Source organism: Balaenoptera borealis (genome assembly GCF_965194805.1).
Source record: "Balaenoptera borealis genome assembly, chromosome: 4".
NCBI classification, from domain to species: domain Eukaryota; kingdom Metazoa; phylum Chordata; class Mammalia; order Artiodactyla; family Balaenopteridae; genus Balaenoptera; species Balaenoptera borealis.
This window is the reverse complement of record NC_138861.1, coordinates 147,057,154-147,066,696: the sequence shown is the minus strand read 5'-3', so window position 1 is coordinate 147,066,696 and position 9,543 is coordinate 147,057,154. Positions and strand designations below refer to the sequence as shown.

General features: G+C 48.7%; 1 protein-coding gene across 1 annotated transcript in view; it reads left to right on the top strand.

The window, feature by feature from the left end:
* AFAP1 (actin filament associated protein 1) overlaps positions 1-9,543 on the top strand; it is a 149,935-nt gene continuing 140,392 nt past the window's right edge. Inside the window, exon 1 of the mRNA XM_082391441.1 lies at positions 1-213. The gene's annotated coding sequence lies outside the window, so the exon portion shown is untranslated. The remainder of the gene's footprint in view (positions 214-9,543) is intronic.

Below are 9,543 nucleotides of genomic sequence, written 5' to 3'. Positions count from 1 at the left end.
GCCCAGTTGCAACCTCTCGCCGGCAGCTGCTCCGCGCAGAGTGGGAGACCGAGCCCGAGCCTGAGCGCGAGACGGGCTGAGACGGCTGCGAGGCGGCCCCGCCCCGGGGCTCCATTGTTGCGGCGACTCCGGCTCTGCGGGCTGCTCGGCTCCGTCTCGCTCGGCCAGTGCACCTCCGGCAAGGAGTGAGCGCTGCCCGGGAGGCGGCCTGAGGTGAGGCGGCGGGCGGCGGGGCCGGGCCGGGCGGGGGTCCCCGGCGGACATGGGTTCCGGGGCTGGGAGAGGGTCCCACGGCCGGGCGGAGGTCCCGGGGCCGGACGGGGTCCCAGGCGGCAGGGGTCCCAGCCGGGCGGGGGGTCCTTGGGAGGCAGGGGTCCCGGAGCCGGGCGAGGTTCTGGGCCGGACAGGGGTCTCGGGTCGGGCGGGGGACTCAGGCGGCAGGGGTCCCAGGCCGGGCGGGGGTCCCCGAGAGGACCGAGGTCCGCGAGCCGGACGAGGTTCCCGGCCGGGCGGAGGTCCCGGGGCTGGACTGGGGTCCCAGGCGGCAGGGGTCCTGGGCCGGGCTGGGGTCCCCGCCGGGTGTGGCAGGTCCGAGAGGGGCGCCGCGAGGTCGCTGCCCGAGTTGGCGGCCGCCGCCCTGAGCGCCTGTGGGACGGGGACGCAGAGGGGGACTGACCGGGCCGTCGCGCGTCCGGGCGCCGGGCATGGTCTCGGCCTCGGGGTGGCACCGAGGGGGCACCGCGCCTGCCGCGACTCCGCGTGGATTCGCGCGTGACGCCCCGCGCGGGGTCCTGGTGACCCTGAGGGTGGGGGACTGTCTCGGTCCCCACTCACTCGGAGTGGCTGGTTCGCTGTGTCCCCGAAGGTAGCTCTGCGTGGGCCCTCGCGCGTGGGGATCCCGGACATCCTGAGAGTGGGAGACTGTCTCTGTCCCCCCTCCCGTACCCCCCTGGTGTGACTGGTTCGCTGTGTCTGCTTGAGGGTGACCGCGTGGACCCTCGATCGTAGGGATCCTGGGCACTCTGAGAGTGGGGGCTTTTTCTCGCTCCCCACCCCCATGACTGGTTCACGGAGTGTTTGTGTGTCACTGAGGGTGGCTCTGCGTGGACCCGCGCGCGCGGTGTCCTGGCCACCCTGCGAGTGGGAGGGCTGTGCCCCGTCCCCTCCCCCCGCGGCTCGTCGGGGTGTGATCAGTACCGGGGGCAGGCTCCCCTCCGTCCCCCAGCAGTGTGCGTGTGCGCGCGCGCGTGCGTAGGTGTGTGTTGGGGGTTCCATGTGTTTCGGGGTGTTCTTGTGCGGGTAGTGGCGCCCGTCGGGCTGTAGCCGGCTGTGCGTGGGGCACGCAGATGGCCTGCGTCTGACAGCTGACCCGCACTTTTATTTATTGCCTTATTTGCCACTTGAGCAGAAGCGGCTGCACTTCCCCGGGAACCCGCTCCTCTCCCCGGCCCGGTCCCCGGGGAGCGCGGGGCTGTCACCGCGCCTGGGGACCGCGAGTCAGGCCGCCGCGTTTCCTGCTCAGGCGCGAGGCTCGGCCGGCCCGGCGGGAGCCGGCTCTGATTGGAGGGAGCCTGGTCCCTCTGCCCGGCGCTTCTTGATTTCTTCCGTTAGGATTGGGAAGAAAAAAAAAAAAAAAAAAGGTCTGGAAAGCCAGATTTAACTTTGCAGCTCTCTCAGCGCCTGGAGAGTGGAGGAAACTTTCCCAAGAATTTGGCGGGCTGGAAAGTGCGTTTGAAGGAGGGGAATCCACCCCCACGGAATGAGGCCAAGGCAGTTACAGTTAGAGGTCAGGTTTACAGAAGGAATAGCGGGGGTGAGGTTGTGGATCGGGAGACTTGGGTTTCAGCCTGATGGCAAGATCTGATACCACCCTGCAGGCTGTGTATCTCTCAGCCACTTAAATAAATTGGGGTCATTCATTTACCCTTTTATCAAACTTATGAAAACACCTATTATGTTCCAGGGATGATTCTTTTCCCTGGGGAACGAAAAGTCTAACAAGCCTTGTTAGTCTTGCAAGTCTAACAAGACTCTGAAAAGTCTTTTCCTTTTCAGAGTGTTCTGGTCCAAGACAGGAGACTGAGCTATAGGCACAAGTAGCTCTAATGTCCAAATGGAAATTCTTTGTGAACAAGATGGTGTATAAATAACAGGAATGCAAGATGAAAATGCGGTCCTAACTGCAGCTGTCGCTGTTACGAAGTCCAGACAGCCTGCAGGCCCTTCCCTCTGCCTTCTCTGCCCTCTCTCTTCCATCTGCCCTACGCCCAGCTCCAGGCCTTCACCCATTCTTACAGTCTCAGTTAGGTGACTTCTTTCTGAAGTCTTCCCTGACGTCCTCATGCCCAGCCCTCTGAGAGCTGTGGTCTTCAAGGACAGGGTGTTTTGCTGTAGTGCCCAGAGAGGAAGAGGTGTATCTAAATGAGAGGTCCTTCTAAATGAGAGGTCCTTCTAAATGAGAGGTCCTTTTTCCGTACCACAGAGCCAAGTCTTTCCCGTGATTTAGAATCTGCAATTCTTCAATTCTCCTAAGGGTTTTTAGATTAACATTTGCTGTTACTTCCTAGTGTTTGTTGCACCGTGTAGAGTACTTGATTCGAATTTGTTTGGTCTGATTCTGGCTCTGGAATAAAGTTGCCATTCGTTCCTGCAGAACCACTAGGCTTCAGTTTCCTCACCTTTGAGGGTTTTAAACTAGGTAAGAACCTTGTCAGCCCTAAACCTTTAATTCTTTCAACCAAATAAAGCAGAGGAAAGTTCTCTTAGTGGCAGTTGTATAAATAATGGGGATCTTTGAAAATGTAGATTCTGAAGTAGAAGTTCTTTTTCTTTATTCTACCTTTTTTTTCTTTCTTTTTCACAGTTGCATGGGTGTATACTTTGTCTCAGAGTTGAAGGAGCAGGTCTATGATGGAAGCTTAGGCAACTTTTTTTTTTTTAATATAAATTTATTTATTTATTTGTTTATTTTTTGGCTGCATTGGGTCTTCATTGCTGCATGCGGGCTTTCTCTAGTTGGGGTGAGCGGGTGCTACTCTTCGTTGTGGTGGGTGGGCTTCTCATTGTGGTGGCTTCTCTTTGTTGTGGAGCATGGGCTCCAGGCGTGCGGGCTTCAGTAGTTGTGGCGCGCGGGCTCAGTAGTTGTGGATCGTGGGCTCTAGAGCACAGGCTCAGCAGTTGTGGCACACGGGCTTTGTTGCTCCGCGACATGTGGGATCTTCCTGGACCAGGGCTCGAACCCATGTCCCCTGCATTGGCAGACGGAGTCTTAACCACTGCGCCACCAGGGAAGTCCCTAGGCAACTTTTTGATATTGTCTTGCATCTTCTTCATAACCACATTTTGCTTGCAACATCTGTGCTCTGTCAAATTGGCTTGAAGTTTTCCTTAATGAAGTTGTTGGGTGCAGAAGTCTTGGCAGGACCATGTTGCTGATCTTTTGAGTGTCATATGAAGTCGGCCAACTGCAGGCTTTTTAATGCCCCAGTCTCTAACAGAGATTTTAATTTGGAGACTCTGAAATAAGTGAATTTTGGGAGTACCTTGAGTAAGTGTGTGTGGCTTTGTATAACGGTTTAAAGCATAGTTTAAAATTATTACTTGCAAAAATTTACATATGTTAAATGACCTATAAGGAAACTCCACTTCTAAGGACTCTAGTAATTAATCCTTCAAAATATTAATCTCCCAATTTATCTGTTTGGCAAGATGGGAATTTGGTGTGCTCGATTATTTTAAAGCCACATGTCTGTCAAAAGGGTACACGACTTTCTCTGCTATTCTTTTTTTGTTTGTTTGTTTGTTTTTTGGCTGCGCTGCACAGCTTGTGGGCTCTTAGTTCCCCGACCGGGGATTGAACCCGGGCCCTCGGCAGTGAGAGCACAGAGTCCTAACCACTGGACCGCCAGGGAATTCCCTCTCTGCTATTCTCATTTGGATGATTACAGGGATTAAACATAGATGGTAGCTGTTTGGTCAAGGAGTGATGCCATCAAATTATATTTTCATGTTAAGTAGGATTTTTGTCCTTATTTTGATTGATGGTCTTTAATTAATTTTAAAAAAAGCGCTCTGTTACATACTCCATGTGGTTTGTTTTGTTAGGGATCTTATTTTTTGGGAGGGGTCTTCAGAAACGCAAATGGGTTTTCTTTGTGGTTTCCTTAGATTGTCTTTTTTCTTTGATTTTTTTCCTTAGATTGTCTTAATGTTTTCACTGAAAACTAGTTAATACTTGTTCTGCAAGAAGGCCTGATTTTTATATGGATTAACTGAAAAGGGTTTTTCACGGAAGAGAATGCCTGGGGATGGAGAAGATAGCGTTTGAACTCTGCTTTTCCATGTTGTTCCTCTTGTTCTTTACTGGAGGAAGAGGGTTAACCAGTTCTTCCCTGGTGGCCTAATCAGAGTGCTGAATCTGCCCCACCTTAAAGAACTGATGGTGCTTTCCCTAGTTTTAAGATGATGATATTCTATAAACCATCTTGTTTAAGCATTGTTTGCCTAGAACTAGAAATTCAGTGATAAATTTTTTCTTAGACTATAAATCTAAGTCTTTGCTGTTACTTCCCCCCGCCATCCCACATCACCTACCAAATGGTTTTTTTAAAAAAATTAATTAATTAATTAATTTTTGGCTGCGTTGGGTCTTCGTTGCTGCGCATGGGTTTTCTCTAGTTGCGGTGAGCGGGGGCTACTCTTTGTTGCGGTGTGCGGGCTTCTCATTGCGGTGGCTTCTCTTGTTGTGGAGCACGGGCTCTAGGCACATGGGCTCAGTAGTTGTGGCACACGGGCTCAGTAGTTGTGGCTTGCAGGCTTTAGAGCGCAGGCTCAGTAGTTGTGGCACACGGGCTTAGTTGCTCCGCGGCATGTGGGATCTTCCTGGGCCAGGGCTTGAACCCGTGTCCCCTGCATTGGCAGGCAATGATTCTTTTTTTTTTTTTTTTTTTAAATTTTTTTAAAAATAAATTTATTTATTTATTTTTGGCTGCGTTGGGTCTTCGTTGCTGCGCGCGGGCTTTCTCTAGTTGCTGCGAGCGGGGGCTACTCTGTTGCGGTGCACGGGCTCTAGGCACGTGGGCTTCATTAGTTGTGGCACGCAGGCTCAGTAGTTGTGGCGCATGGGCCCAACTGCTCCGCGGCATGTGGGATCTTCCCGGACCAGGGCCTGAACCCGTGTCCCCTGCATTGGCAGGCGGACTCTCAACCACTGCGCCACCAGGGAAGCCCAGGGCAATGATTCTTAACCACTGCGCCACCAGGGAAGCCCTACCAAATGGTTTTTTCTTCTTTCTTTTCCATTTTAAATATCTTATCATGTTCGTGTCTATCACTGCTGGCTACATCAAAACCGTTTTGAATGTTGACAGGATGTAATATGAATAATGTAGTAAAGATAACTTACTCCTGTTCTTTTGCACAGGAAACCTGGCCCCAGTAAGGCTTTTGTTAAGTCCAAGTACTTCTCTGAACTGCAGTTCCCTCACTTGTAAAATGGAGTTAATCGTTGGTAGTACCTGCTCTATCTAGCTCAAGAGATTGTTCTGAGGATAAAATGAAATCATGAATGTAACGTAATTTTGTAAGTTGTAAAATATTATGTTGTCAGGGATTTTTAAAAAGTGCTTCATTAAGAATGTAACGAATCTGGGTTTTTTAAAACTCCAAATGTTTAATGTACAGATGATCCTTAGCTTGAAGGGTGTCAGGCAACTTCATTTAAGATTGTTTTCTATCTTTCATTGGCCAGTGTTGTTTGATATCTTAGCCTTTTGGGGGAACATCAAATTCAAGTTTCAGAGACGTGAATCTTTTGTAAGTAAGGCTACTGAATGTGCAGAAATGTAGCCTTTAACAGTCTGTCTCATATATATGTTCCTATGAACCTTTCTTTAATGAAGCATAATTGCTGGGCACTTTAGTTCCTAAGTGCCCTCTCTTGAGATCGGGGAAGGCATAGGCACCGTGAGGCCATGATCAGCAAAACGCTGGCCTGTTCACCTCTGAAACTTCCTCAGCACCACAGTGTCCTTGGGCCTTCTCTCCTCAAGCCACCTTGGAAACTGCAGTGCAGTTTATACTTTAGACGCAGATGGTAAGTTACACTGTCATATCTTTTGACAGCCGTTCAGATAGATGACCCGTGATGTGCCCGAGTATGGGCTACATGCAGAGGTTCGAAGGTGGGACCCAGTGCCTCACTGGAGAATTGCTGGAGGCTCACAGTGTAGCGGGAGAAGCAGACCTGGTATCACTCAGTGCAGGTGGCGGGTGCTGCTAGGGGTACGCAGAAGAGTTTGGGAGCCGGGTTGGTGCACACAGTCCAGCATTTATTCTCCTACGTGGCACTTAGAGTTTGTCAGGCAAGACAGGCAGTGAAAGGTTTATAAATTAAAGGAAGGGCAGTGAATTACCTGAGGCCTAGAATATGTAGATATTCTGGGCAATTTATAATTCCCCAAATCTGCATTTATCAGAACAAGTCTATGGTCTGTTGTTTTGGATGGAGTATGGCCGTCCCTGTCTTTTGATTTAAGGAAGTCAGTTGACTCTTGTTGAACGTCGATGATGTGACAGACACTGCTGGGTATCTTCACATATATCACTGTATGAGTTTCCTGTTTCTGCTGTAACAAATTGCCCCACACTGAGTGGCTTAAAACAACACAGGTTTATAATTTTACAGTCTGTAGGTTAGAAGTCTGACTCGGATCTCACCGGGCAAAAAACAAGGTGTCTGCAGGGCTATGTTCCTTATTGGAGAATCTGGAGGAGCACTGCAGGAAAGCTCATTCAGATTGTCCACCGAATATATCGATAGTAGCTGGCACTTGTAGGACCGGGGACCCTGTTTCCTTGCTGGCTGCCAGCTGGGGGACTGCCCCCAGCTCCTAGAGGCGTCTTCCTGGACCTTGCTCGGAACCCCCTGGTCCCAGAGCCAGCAAGGGCCGGCCAGTCCTGGTGTCCCCTCTGCTTCATCTCTCTTCTTCTGCCTGGAGAAAGTTCTCTGCTCTTAAGGGCTCATGCAATGAGATTGGGCCCACCTAGAACCCCAGGATAATCCCCCTATCTAATACCCCTGTCTGAGGTCTGTAGCGAAGCCCCTTTAATATGACAAATGTGACAGATCACAGGTTCCAGGGGATGCACATGGCCTCCCACAATTACCCAATCCATTTATGACAGCGTCCAGTGACACTGTTATTGTCACCCTCAGTTCGCAGAGAAAGAAAAGGCATAGATATTTTAAGCAAATTGGCAGGACCGTTAAGATCGCTGTTAAATGGCAAGACAGTTCTTCTGACTCGACGTGGAGCTGATGGTGGGGTTTATAGCAGCAGGTCAGTCAGAAGCAGAGTAAACTTTGTGTTTTGGAGTGCTTAAATGGGCCGCTCTGATTACAGGACTTTCACCAAGAAGTCATCAGAGTCATTCCTTTGTTAGAAAAAACACCCACATGGGGGATTTGGGACGTGAAGGACTCTTCCTCATGGGGTGAAGAGTGCATAATTCCATGTCCAGTTCTAGAATGGAAACAGCTGAGTCAACCCAACAGGGATTCACATTCCTGAGCTTTAGAGAACCTGTTTCAAGGCTGAAGCAAAGCACAGTAAACAAAGTTCAATACTTTCTTTGATAGTTAGGAATGAGGTGCATCTTGCGGTCAAGGAAACAGCAGGTGATGGTCACCAGCATCGAAGACCAAGCATGATCTCATTTGATCGTGTAGGTGTTTTTAATAGTTTTTCATTAGGATTTTTTTTTCCCCTTCTATAAGAAAGCAGAATCTAGAAATCCTAAGGCTTTTAACCTGGCCTTCAGGAATTTACCAACTGCCTGATACCCTTTGCAGAAATATTGTGTGTCTGTGCCTGTGTGTGTGTTTACTGGGGGGAGGACTTATAGCTTTCCGTTCTTTTTCGAAGGGGTTGGATTCCAAAAAGTTTAAGAACACACTGCTTAATCTGATATTCTTGCCGGTCAAGTATCAGATTTTGTTTAAAAATTAAATACCCCATTTTAAACAAAGTTATACAGGCGCATAGTTTTAAGCGTCAAAAGTTCTACAGGATTTAGAACAAAACACCAGCAATCACCTACCCCACCCTTCTCCACCCTGATTCCTGCTCCCCAGGGACTTCCCCTTTCAACGTTTCAGCTATTTCTTCCAGATTCTGGGTGAGAGACATCCTGCTAAGGAAGAAGACGATTTAGGTCACCTACCCACTCCTTGCACTGCCCACTTCTTTTTTCCTCTGTCCTCTCAGTATAATTACGTTAAAGGTTTTGGTTAAGTATTCAGCAGCGCTCATTATGATTATAGAAATATTATTCACAGCTGAGATATGTAGTCTATTTTGATTACATTTCCCTTCTGCTACAGTTTTTTTTTTCTTTTTCCTAGAGTTGAGAATTGCCCTGCTTTGTTTTGCTAAGTTTTCTGTGCTGTCACTTCTCCCCCTTCACCCCCCCTAAGCCTCGTTCTCCTCTTTGTATATTCACACACCACAGGGCATCATCCAGTTTGTCCTTTTCTTAGGATAATTCTTCCTGAACCTCTCACCAGCCTGCTTTCCTCTAAATTGGTTGCTTCCTAGACCTGCTGCACATTCCCTATCGCCCTGAGAATTCCTTTCACCTCTTTCCCGGGTAAGATGCCTTCTTCTAAAGTTTTCTCTCTTATTTTGGTTGAGCATGTTCACCATAGCTTTCCAAGAAATACATTTTTTTGAGATCTCGTATAAGGTTGGAACGTTTTACTCTCGTTCAGTTGATAGTTTGGCTGAGTATAGAATCCTGGGTTAGAAATCATTTTCCTGAAGAATTAGGAAGGCACTGCTCAGTTGACTTCCAACTTCATCGTGACAGTTGATGTGTCCAGAGCCATTCCTTTGTATGTGACCCGTGTTTTCCTCTGTGTGAGTTTTTAGGCTCTTCTTGATATTCCTTGTGTTTGCAGATGTCGTGGTGGCTGCGCTGTGATGTGGATCTTGTCTCATTCATTGTGATGGGAACTGAGTGGGCCTCTTCCATCTGCAGACTGCCGGTCCTCTGTTCTGATCCTGAATCTCCTTAAATGTCTTCTCTTTTCCCATTTCTTTGTCTTTTTGTTTTCCTTTTTGGGATTTCTCCAACTTCTCCTCTAAACCCTTCTCTGAATTTTGTACTGCTCTGATTATTTTAATTTCAAAGGCTCCTTTATAGTCCCTGAAAATATTTTTCAAAAATACCATCTTTCCTTGTTTCGAGGATGTGGTCAGAGGTTTTATTCCACCTGTATCCTGGAGGAAAGGTTTATCTTTTCATGGCTTTTCAGCTCGATTATCTAATAAAGCCCGAAGGATTTGAGAGTAGTTTCATGATACTTCCGTAGTTTGAAAGAAAAATTTCTGTTCCACCCGTTATCTATTCTCTAATATGGAAAAAAGACTTAATTTTCAGTCCTTGGTGGTATTAGAAGGTAGCTTTTTTTTTTTTTTGGCCGTGCTGAGTGGCATGCAGGGATCTCTGTTCCCGACCAGGGATCGAACCCGTGCCCCTCTG